Below are 12,584 nucleotides of genomic sequence, written 5' to 3'. Positions count from 1 at the left end.
TGAAAGCAGCAGGTGGCTCCATGAGTAAAATCACCAGATGAAATGTATGACTGAAAACCGCTGCTGTGCGACAATAAAGTTTTATTAATATGATGTACCGCAGTGATCGATCAGTGGCAAGTGTTGAGACTGGCAAATAAAGTGTATGGAGTAGTGTAGGATATCAGAAGATGAAATAAACGGAAAGCCTAAAACTGAGATCGGCTTTGAGATGCGTCACATTATTTCAGTTTCCGCTGAAACATTTATCCTAATAAATCCAAGATCACTGTGATCATGTTTTAGGTTTTTCAATAATCAATACACAATTACAAAATCAATAAATACAGATGCAGATGATGAATAAATAATAAAAATGCATTATGCCAGTAGAAATGATCGAGTGCCTCTGAGCAGGATGCAGGACACAGTATAACAACACGTTCCCATCTCAGGGCATCAAATACGCTACTGAGGCTTTGAGAAAGCCTGACAAAGCATCAAAAGGCTATTTGATGCCCTGGGAGGAAATCAGGCTCAGTATAATTACAGAATGGAGAATGCAGGTTATTCCTCATGTGCAGGTGTTTGTTAAACAGGTAACAGCTATAGAGAGAAAACATGCAGTAACAGTGATGTCTATGAGCCTTTTTTAGTATCAGCACTGCGCACATGTGTGCAGATACAAATTCCATCAAAAGTCTAGCTGTTAAAGCTGAATTAGAGCTGTGATCAGCTGATCCAGCTGTGATCAGCGGCTGCTGTCATCAGAAACCGACACTGCTTCACACCTGTGACACCTCGGAGGAAAGGACGTCTCATTTCTCTAAAACCTTGTTCTTTCTCTCCCCGCTTGGTTTCAGAGACGCAAGTGAGGGAAACGTGGATGCAATTAAAAGAATTGAGATATTCATCCTTTTCCCATTCTCCAAAGTCATCACGTGCACTACACACGCTGGAACAATGTTGGTGTATTTCACATTGAAGGTCAGCCAAGATACAATGTATAAACATTAAGCCTCATTCGAAGCCAATGAAATTACCAGAGCAGTAGGTTGGATGTGGGAAGCCGTTTTTTCATGTTGCTTTTTGTAGAACTTCATACTGCAATGCGAGCGCAGCTGTCTTTGTTGATCAGCCAGTTGGACAGTTGGAGTACAGTTATGTGTCGTTTTGATAATCAACCTATTTTGTTGTTTAGGTATCAGTTGCAATTCATACACTACTTGTTATGTTCATGTGAATTGGTAATGTGAATGTGTCTGCAGTCGATCTACTAGTGATGTTCTAGCCGCGAATGAACGGGTCTCTATGAGCAGACCTTTTAAGTGAACGATGAGAGCCACCTTCCGTCTTCTTTTCTGTTCCCCTTCACATCATCAATTGTACATATAGTAATATAGTAAGTAGTCTGTTTTTTCAGTAATAAACCAGTTTTGGTTGTTGGTAGCCAACTTCAGCTATAGTATTGTTGACGAGTGAGTAAAAGGTAATGTAAAAGCTCCCCAGGTGTTAAATAGCGACCTCTTTTTTAGTCTGCTGCTCATATACTGGTTTCTTGTGAATCTGTGGATCTATAGGTCATTGCACATCAGGTTGTTCACTTTTAAGATACAATGTGAACAATATTAAGAACTTATTTTCACATTTGTCATGCCATGTGGAAGGAAATGATTTAGAAAGTGTTAAACAATGACTGACAGTCTATATTAATTATTGTATAAAATATAATGATTTTTTATATTTGTATTATTACCACTACCATTATATACCTAATTATTTTATATCTTTATGTGGAACTGAAATTGTGCTACTGTGTTTTCTTTCCTCCTGCACCAAGTCACCAAGTCAGTAGCCTTCCTGTCTGTGTTGTTATTGTCAATATGTCAATTAAAGTTACCAATAATGATTATATGTGTGTGATATGTGATAGACCTGAACACAAGCTGACATGTAGCCCTAATACCTTTGGCACAGTGTTGCCATAGCAGTGACAGAAACGTCACAAGGTATTGACTTTAAAGCTAGCACAAAAAAATCTGTGAACCAGAATCTAATTAAAACATATTGAGTAACCTTTAGGTTGTTCATGCTTAAACACTAACAACATCTCTCATTGAGAACAACCTTTTCTTATCCTAAAAGGGGGATAATGCCTGTCTCCTTCCATAAGGACAATCTCTGGAAGGGTCATGTTTAGGGAAAAACAAATTCATTAGAGTGAATGAGCTTTTATCAGCTTGTCTTGAAGCTGCCATTCACAATTCTGATCTCTACAACTGTTAATAGCCTAATATGAATAATTCAAGTGAAAGATATGCATAGCCACAGATTAATTTGAAAGGAGCCAGGCTGACTAATGAAGCTGTCATTAAGGTCTGTGTCTGCTTGGTTCAGATTGCGACTGTGGAAGCATGAAAACATGCCAGACACAGCTGAGGAAAAGATGGACAGCCTTTCAAGCCAGCAGTTTGCTTTCCAAGCCGCAAATCTGTGCTGGTGAGTAGTCGTGAAATACACCTTGTGAAAGTCAATAAAAAACACAATTAAGAGAGGTGGAACAAAAAACATCACTAACCCATTTGTTAGTTGCTGATAGAGATGATGAGATGATAGTGCCAAAACAGCTGTATCATATTCAGCAAGACAGAATATATGGGTCTTCTTCAGATAAGGTTTGAAAATTTTAAACAACATGTGTGATATATCTTATATCATATAATGCATTTAATGCAATATGCTGAACATGACACAATAACAAACAGTGATGTAACAATCTTTGCTCACTGGCTTCCCACCCATGAAGCAATGACCAGTTGACAACCAATTGTCTTGGGTCAAGTGTGTCCCATAAAATTAATGTTCATATACACTACTTATTTAAAACAGCAGTCATGTCATATAAGGACCACACCTCCTGGACTGGATAAATACATCGCATTGAACATACTGTAATTTGGGCAGTTATTATGTTACCTCCTTTTGTGCAAAAAAACATTTAATGTAATTTGCTGGCAGCATCACTGGGGATGGCAGTGATGGTCTGTGGGTTGGTTGCTTGTTCCTGTCAGGGTCAGTCATAATGCTGACACAGGAAACAGGTTTTTTTTGGGTTCAAATGCAGACACTTACGAGGAGGTAGAGTCAAAGGAATTTATTACACAAACAGGACGTTTATAGAGGATGTGAAGCTGGCAGTCCGAGAGGCAGAAACAATAGTCCAGAAGACAGTATAAATCCAAATAGGTAGATGTGAGGCAGTCCAAAAGCAAACAATGTAAATCCAAGGACAAACGGGTGATAATCCATACATCGACATGAAAGAATAAATAGCACCTAAGAATAAAGAACACCTTCAAGGACAGAATAACTGCAAAGTAAAACAGGAAATGTGACAAATGAAAAAATTACAAAAGGAACACACAACAAGGCAAGTTTATTTATATAGCACATTTTAACAACAAGGCATTTCAAAGTGCTTTACAGAAAACAGAAGAGAAAAAGAGTTAAAAAAGAGTTAAACAGAAAAACAGGATCAAACAGGACAGTAAAAGTTACAGCAGTGTAAGTTATAATCTAAACACAGAGAACAAAACACCAAGGCAGGAAGGGCTTACCAAAATCTGATATAGCAAAATCCAAAACATAAAGAACCTCAAAGCCGTTTAAATTCCACCACATTGGTCCTGACTCAAGTATTTAATTCTGACAAGTAATTTTCTGTACACAATTTTCAGACATTCATGGACATTTCCTGTAGCGCCATTAGCAATAGAAAGGTTTCACTTATCTCAGGAAATATCTCAACATCTACTGGAGGGTTTGGCACAAACGTTTGTACAGACATTCATGGTTCCCAGAGGATGAATCCCTGTGATTTTAATATTCCCTTGACATTATCACTGGTGCCGTAATGAGCATGACATTTTGTGGTTTTAGTGAAATGTCTTCACATCTCTCGGATGGTCTGCCATTACATTTTGTACAGACATTCACAATGCCCATAGGAAAAATCCTAATGACTGGTGATCCCCTGACTTTTCCTCCAGCACCATGTTCACATTTATGGTTTTGAGTGAAATGTCAATTGGATGGATTAACATGAAATTTGGCCGAGTCGTCAGACGTCAGAAGACGTGTAGAGGTAATTGGCTGGTGTATCATGTCAACCAACAGGTCATGAGCTTCCAGTTTGCTCTGTGATGTGATTTAATGATCCAAAGCAGCTTTGGTGTGATGTGCACTCTGACAGGCGCAATGCCATGTAATGTTTAAATCACCACTGGCACTTCAGTGGCTAAGAAGCTGTGTGGTAGAAAAGAGGTGGATATTTTGGAACTATCCTCTAATGGCTGAGTGGTCTTGAGACTGCATGAGGACTGCCTGTGTAGCTAGATGCTGATAGATGGATTTGCATGGATACAGTGCAGATTGCATCCTTCTTTGTACTGTCCCTCATTTGTCTTTGCAAAATTCAACATGTGCATTGGAATAATTAAAGCAGAAAGTAAAATACTAAATGATTTTCTGTCCCACACTACTACGAACTCATTATGATAACAGATATAAAGTGTAGAGATCACAAAACTGTTCCTTTCTTATTGGAGTCTGACCATGAAGGGATTTTCTTGGGAAAAAGAAGGGTGCACTACAAGTAGTTTAAGATTTTTGTAGAAAAACAACAACATTTGAACTTGAAAAACTCTGTCAAAGACGGATCTTACATTCAGTAACTCCTTTTTATATTGCCTTATCTTTCAAATTTGCTTTATTAAAAACGGAAATAGAATGAGGAAAAATGGCTTTAAAATGATTTTCTAATCTTCTGTTTTACATCAAAACTAATTAAAGTCAAATTTGTTAAATCAATGTCACTGAAGCATTTAACATACTGAAATAAATAATTTCTTTGCATAACTCATTTAGCACACTCTGTGCTGTACTTAATACGTAGTGCTCAGTGTGGTCTGTTTTTAAATAAAGGTTTAAATTAAAAGCAGGTGCTATATTAAAATGATATGTTGTGACTGATAAATCCTATAGATAACAGGGATCAGGTAGATCACTAATGGGCTCATAGCTGCTAGGCCATCTGTTACCTGACATTTACAGATGAAATGCAGGTTGTGACATGCACTCCACCAACAAATTCATTCAGATATTATGACTTCTTCATTAATTTGGAATCCATAACATGAAAATCCTCATTTAATAAAAAAAAACCTAGCCCATTTTGTCTTAGTGTAGAACACAGTGAGCTCTGGATTAACGGCTTGACTTTCATCATATAACATACCACTGATTTTGGAAGCAAAGGAAAGATATAATAAAGCCATGGAGGGTGGGAGGGGTTGAACCCAGTTAAAGTGTGGGACGCTCTAAGAAGTAAAGCGAACCTGCTGGCAAAAAGGCAGGGATTCTTTCACTGGTCAGCGCTACACCTGGCATTCTATTGGCTGGGGGATTATGACTGGGTTATTGCACCAAAATCTGAGAGCAGAGCAGAAATCTGAGAGCAAACATTTCACCACACAGAAACGACCTGTGCACGGGGTGAAGGGCTGAAGCTGGAGAGCAGGATATCTGTACAAGCATTAATATATCTGAGTGCAAGCACACAGCAGAAGCAAGCAGGGGCTGTTTGAGTGTGAGGGCAGGGTTTTGGGGGAAAGCATTACAAAATCAAAAAGGCATGCTCCCAAATTGAAAGACCACAGTCTTAAATTCCATACAGCATAAAAGAAAGCAACGGCAAAGAAAACATTTTAAACATAAATGTGCTTTTATTCCATGGGCCTATCTCCATCTCAAGGTAAAATGGGTGACGCTTCAAAAATGTGTGGTCACACAACCACTTTTGTTTATGGTTGCCTAGAAACAAGGGGTGGCTCAACTTCCCCACAGGCTCATATTAACCCGCTCTTCCCTACCAGTACATATATATCACCTGCTTATCTCACAGACCTCCTTCAGACTTACACTGCACCTCACTCCCTGCAGTCTTCCACAGCAGGTCTACCAGCCATAAACCTGAATGCTAGGGCCTTCTCTTATGCACCCAACACCCAAACTTCCCCCTCACATCCACATACTTTTGCCCACTGCAGAATTCAAAACTACACCTAAAACCCATCTATTTAAACAATCTTAATCTAATAGCATGCACTGCATTCTTGGTTGTTGGTTGTTGTTTTTTTTTTTATCACTGATGCTATTTTTTCTCATGTTTCTATGACTTGAAACATCTGAAACAATAAAACATGTAACTGAGTCAGCAGTATATAAACATATAGTACCAGTATGGTCCTTTAAATGGCAAACTGTATAAAGTTTGTTTTAGATTAGGTTCAGCTGTCAGGTATTATCAGCTGTTTGTATGTTTGTAAGAAACTTAACTTTATATGTGGTATAATATACTGCTCAGTAAAAGAATGGATAAGAGTGCCCTCTAGGGGAAGTTGCTTGTCAACACCTCTAAATTTGGACGGCTCAACCATCTGTGAAATGCTTTTCAAATGAGCCCACATTAAAGGATGGTTAAAATATTTATAATTCTTGAAGATGGTGCTAGTAACAATGACAGGGCAATAGACTTTAAGAAATATTATATAAAAACACAAATAAATTAAGATTTATTTTAAAGGTATCATAGATTCATTCAAAAGAGACTTACTTCTTACTGGAATTTGCAAATATTTAAAAGGGTCTTGACTGTTTTCTTGGATTTGTATATTTTTATGTTCACTCTTGCAGGTTTGCTCTTTGTCCAGAAGATGTCAGTGCTGTCATTCATAACAAGTATGCACCTTTGTCATGATCTTGACAACAACAAAGCCTACAGGAAGAACTGAACCGCTTCAGATTAATATCTATCTTCCACCTCTGTTAGGCTTTATCTAGGCACTGTATTGTAATCACACCATTAATGTTTATTTAATAAACTTAAGATAATGTCACTGATCATCTTTGCTATAAGAACCTGAGTTTTCAAGTGTGATCACTGCCTGCAAAGTAAAATAAAATTCTTGGTGTTCTAATACTATAGCAAGAAGCAAAGACAAAATGCAGCGTAACAAGAGAATGTGATATAATGATAAAAGACCTGCTCTTTACTGTGACAGCGAGGATCAGTGAGGGTTCAGTGAGTCCTGGCCAGATCAATCACTCTATCTTTGTTGTGCTTGGCATCTATCTGCCGTCAATCAGGCAGTGGTAGACAACTCCCAAGGTCAGAGCCCAGGTTGTCAATACTAGACATGATTCAGCACTTTGTCAACAGGCAGCACCAGCAGTGTGTCTCTATCAGATGCATATTTATCATACTGCAATGATATACTGTAGCTGTAAGATAAGGAAGCGTATTTACATAAAACATAACATTAAATGATCTTGTGAAATTCAAAGTAAGACTATAGAACTCTCTCAGCCAGTATGTTGAGCTGTGGACCAGGATATACAGGCTCAGAATAATCAGCTCCTAGGATGGATGCAGAGGTGGCTCTGCTGCAGCTGGCAGGCCAAGGGTGCCACTTAGTGTACATTATTTATCCAGATTATTCACAGGACTGCATTCAGCCAGCCACAGACGTGAGTAAGGAAACTTATGCTGATCCTTTGCTGACCGAGCCAAATTCACCATACATGCAGACATAACAGGGTAAATAAAAGCTTCTTATCCAGCAGTCATTAAGTGACTCTATGTGGAGGATGTGGTGTTGATCATTTCTTATCACAAATATGGATGTAAATATTTTATTTATTAATGTATTTTACCATATCATTACAAACTCGAATCACTAGTAAATGATGAAAACATGTCAGTTTGATTTATATGTTTGTAGAAGAGGTAAGACTTATACAGACATAAGTGGTCACAGACTTAGAGATACTGCAGGATGTGGTGATTCTTGGGCGTATGGGAGTTTCACAGCTGTTCTCCCTAACCTCTGGCGTCCTCCCAGCCATCCTGCAGCACAGCGACAAAGAGCCTAATGAAGCTGCTTGTCACCATAGTAAAGCAATGGCTGTGAAATAAAGATGTGATGGGCATATCGTTGTGGAAATTAATCTATCCCCTTGGGGAGAATTGAACAAATAAATGAATTACAAAAAATGTTTGTCTTTTGGGTGATTTCTTAAATGAGAATTAACAGAGAAGTGCATGAAAAAAAGCAGCTGGTCCAGAGATCCACCACTTCTAACATCTGCTACCACACATGTAAGTGTATTTGGACGTATACAGTGGTTGCTGACTTGCTGGTCTTAATGTTTCCATCCACTGTCTGCATCCTGCAGCACTTGTGCTGTGGCAGGGTGAGGGGGTTGACCTCATAGTACAAAGTGTACATCACATTTTCGCTGCAACGCTCGATTGAGGGCAGGATTCTAATAAAACTCCCATAAAACCAGGAATGGGTCCAGAAGTGTTAAGTTCTTATCAGGTTAAATTGCCTAATATCAACATATATGGCTTTCAAGATTATTCCCCAGCCACAGAAAGCTTGTACAGTCTGAAAGGCAAATGAGACCAGGAGGGGAGCACTGATGCTTGAGCAGCATGGTGCTGTAGAGACTGCAGGGGCAAAAACAGGTTGGAGGAATAGAACCATTTTTTTTTATTGGTTTGATTGTTTATGGAACATACACAGCAAACATTTTGTTACAAAGCATTGTCAATTAGTGAAAAAATACTGTAGTTAAAGATGCTTATGAAATTAAAGGTTCTGTAAATGGGCAGTATAGGGAAATGTAACGCTATTTAAATCTAAAAGAAAAACAGTTCTGTATTTTAATGGTTAATATGGTTCCTAGATTTAAAGCAACAGTTGTAGATTTGGGGGAAAATGCAACCTCACCCTGCCACAGCACAAGTGCTGCAGGATGCAGACAGTGGATGGAACTATTAAGACCACTGTATACGTCCAAACACACTCACATGTGGTGGTGGCAGAAAATCTCTTCCCATATGTGTTTCATCTATTATGCATGCAAGTGTATTACAATATCTATATACTCGTATACTAGTACTTATACTTAGTCTATCATATTATGTTGTCCATTTCTTCCACCACGTATTATGTTTGTACAGAGTGAGTTCGGCTGTTTCTTCCTGTTTCCATTTTTTATGCTAAGATGAGCCTGCAGCTTCATATTACTGTAAAGATACAAGATCCATCTTGTTATCTAACATAAGCAAATAAGTGTTTTTACTAAAATGTCTAACTATTTCTTTAAAAGCTTATCTGACAGCTTCAAAAAATGGACAAAAAAGCCCTGTGTGATCTACCCAGACAGAAACCATCCATCAACCATATTGTTCCTAAAGTCATTCAAATCAGCTAAGATTATAGACAAGATTGCAGTGCAGGATTCTTAAACGTATACATACACATAGCATAATATGAATTTCAAAACTGTTTGAAGATCAGCACACAAATCCAGAGTGGACCGGAGCAGGCTGGTGTGGATTGAGTTGTGAACAGAGGAGAAGAGCAAGTAGCGGAGCGAATGAAAATGACAGCCCCAGTCACACTGGCAGAGGGAAGACTGATGAGCCGCTTTTCCCCAGCAACCCCTGTCTCCATCCGTCATCTCCTTTTAAACTGATTTGCCGGAGAGAACATGTCTCTGTCATCAATTACAGGGGATTTACCACAACAAAGCTGATCAGATAAAAATATTGCAGAAGTTTGCTGTCCTCCAGTGAACATGTCAAGCATCCCTCCCTGCTGCGAAGCTGCATAAATAAACTGATTTCCAGGATTTTGAAATTGTTGTGTAACAATCTGCCGCAGAGCTCAGATCAGACTTGTTATTGATTAGGCTTTATTACCTGATGAGCGGATCATCTGATTTAATTTCTGACTTTTTCTGACTACAATTGTGTTGCATTAACATAGTAAAAAAAAAATTGTAAGATGATGGCTCTTGTGCAGATTTCTTAGCAGGGATAAGAGTGTATTTTTGGCTTTAGATCAGTGCTGATTATTTATTGATAAAATGTTCATGTCAAAACCATAAACTCTGTTGAGTATTATGTGTTGTTGATTTTAATTATATACACATTTGTTCATAATTTAGAGGATCTAAATTGATTTTTGGGAAACTTGTCAACTTTGCTGTTTTGGTTTACTCTCACCGCTCTCATCAACCTCGTTTTGGGCAACAGCAGCCAGCTGCTGTGTGTTTACATGGTGCTAATATGTCAGTGTTTTATATACAGCTTGTTCTGCTGCCCCTGAGCCAAAACAATAAATTAATTAATTCATACAGATAACACAACATATTCAGGAAAACTGACTATCAGTACATGATTTTCAGTGAATAATATCTTGTATACTAATACTAGCATGCATGAGCGTTTTTGCATAAACAGATCTATTCTACACCTTAAGACTTTGTAAAGACTAGTTGATCTAAGCACACTTAATATTAAAATAACGCAACAAACAAAAGAAAATAAAGTAGGATATGTGAAGGTTTCAGATTGCCAAATCCACAAGAACTGAATGCAAGAGCAATCTTTGAGAAATAGGCATTATAAGACAAAGGACAACACGCCTACAATCTATTAATTCAAGAGTGAACATGGTGGTAAATAAGAGCTTTAGTTACTTACTGCATACATGCGCCAGAGTGAGACTCTCCCTGAGATAGGTGACAGCAGACGTAACATAAACATCAAGGTCACACATTCATAACAAGTAATTGTTTGAAGTGAACAGCACTGACAGGGTTGCAGCTCCCTAGCACCCCCTCTGACTGTCTATGAAAGATGAGTAAAATTGGACTACATTCTGTCAGGCTCTGCTGATAAGATTTGTATAGCTGTTGCAGATGGCCACTAAATTACTTTACTTTGTTCCAAGTACAGCTGTTAGCCATGGGAAAACTAATTGGGTACTAGCATCAAGTCAGTCCTCATCTCGGATATCTTGAGGTGTCAAAAAAGCACCATTAATGGAAAAATGCACCTGTCTTTTAGTCATAAACACACACTCTGTTTCTGTATAAATAACACAATATTTTTATTTTTATTTATTTATTCAAATATAATGCCAATGTAAGTTATTGACAGTTTGTCTGCTTTACCTTGGTCAGTGTCATTTGGATCCACAAATGTGTGAAACTGCCAAGTGCTGCTAACAAGGATTTTGGTAGCATGCAGTGGCTTCATATGTTTTCAAAATGTTGAGTTTGTGTACCAAAGTAGCAGTAGAGTCATGAGGTACAGGGCTTGAAGCAAAGGAAGAACTGACCCTGTCTCACTGTGACACAATCAGACAGCAGGGGATCCACTAACACCACCACACAGTGTGTCCTGCTGGGTAGGAGGTTCATGAGCCACAGGCAAATGGGTGGAGGGGTTGCTGCATTGAGCTGATCAGACTTCTGACTCTAAGTTGAACTAGGACATCGGTCTGCAAACTGTTTTGTATGTTTGGATCAGTCTGATTTGATCAACAGTTATGTTAATATCTAAATGTTAATATCTAGAAATTGTTGTTCCCACAATTACCAATTGGTACCACACAGGGAGAGCTAGGTTAGTATGTGCAACATGTAGCCTGCAACCTAATCAACCAAATATGCAAACTATCTTTTCCTGTAAAATTCAATAGTACAGTAGGTCATCGTACATATAGAGCATGTGCACTGGTAAATAGTAAAATAGTAAAATAGTTAAAGGTGTGGTAGGCAACGTTGAAGAACTATCAACAGACAGCTAGAATTTGAAAATATCCAACCGAATAAAATCCCACCCCTCCCTTCAGACCTCCCTTGACAGTTTCCAGTGAGCACATAGGCCGAGTGCACACAGGCAGACAGGTATGTAGGTAGACAGGCAGGTGAGCCAGACAATAATTTGGACTGAAAAAAATGTGCTTATTATAGTACTGTGATAGGCACAGATACAGGATGTTTTTCATTTTTGTGTCAGAGCATCTAATTTAGTTATTGCTTGTCAGGATGTAAAGAAAATGTCAACAAATATAATAAAAAATGCTTTAACTGGACAAATATCAAGGCAAGTAATGATAGGTAGTAAGAACTGGGGTAGTGCAGGGAAATATTATTTGGTTTCCTGCCATGATTTCCTGCTATTGAATGCTTTAATTGTTCAGTCATGCTGTGCTGCCCCCCTCCCTCCCTTCTCTGCATGAATATTGATGAGTCCAACAGTTTTCTCACCCTTTTCCTGCTCTAACCTGCCTTGAATGCGGAGGAAGGTAGCTCAGCTTCCTGTTCAAATGACTGAGGGGGGTCCCCTTTGGATGAGTAAAACAGAATAGTTTCTGTCTTTTGGTGGAGCCATCGGGGATACAAGCTAAATTACATGTGGGCCAGAGTGAGATCACAGTGAATTATTTATGTGCTTCCTGCCCTGTGCCCTGCTCATCTCTGTATGTCATTGGGGTAGCGGAGTCAGGCCAAGAAATGCCTTAAAGCTATTATTACAACCTAGTGCTCCTCAGACAGCCATCATAGCAATCAATAAGGCCAGGGTTTTACTGGACTACAAAAGCAATACAGGGAGGACGGGTTGAGTTTAAAAGATGTTTGTAAAACACTGAGGTGCGGGCTTTACACAGCTGTATCTTAAT

This window comes from Micropterus salmoides, unplaced genomic scaffold (genome assembly GCF_014851395.1).
Source record: "Micropterus salmoides isolate LMB-PRFRI ecotype aquatic unplaced genomic scaffold, ASM1485139v1 Ms_hic_scaffold_4, whole genome shotgun sequence".
Taxonomy (NCBI): Eukaryota; Metazoa; Chordata; class Actinopteri; order Centrarchiformes; family Centrarchidae; genus Micropterus; species Micropterus salmoides.
The sequence above is the reverse complement of the archived record's forward strand: the minus strand, read 5'-3'. Positions refer to the sequence as shown.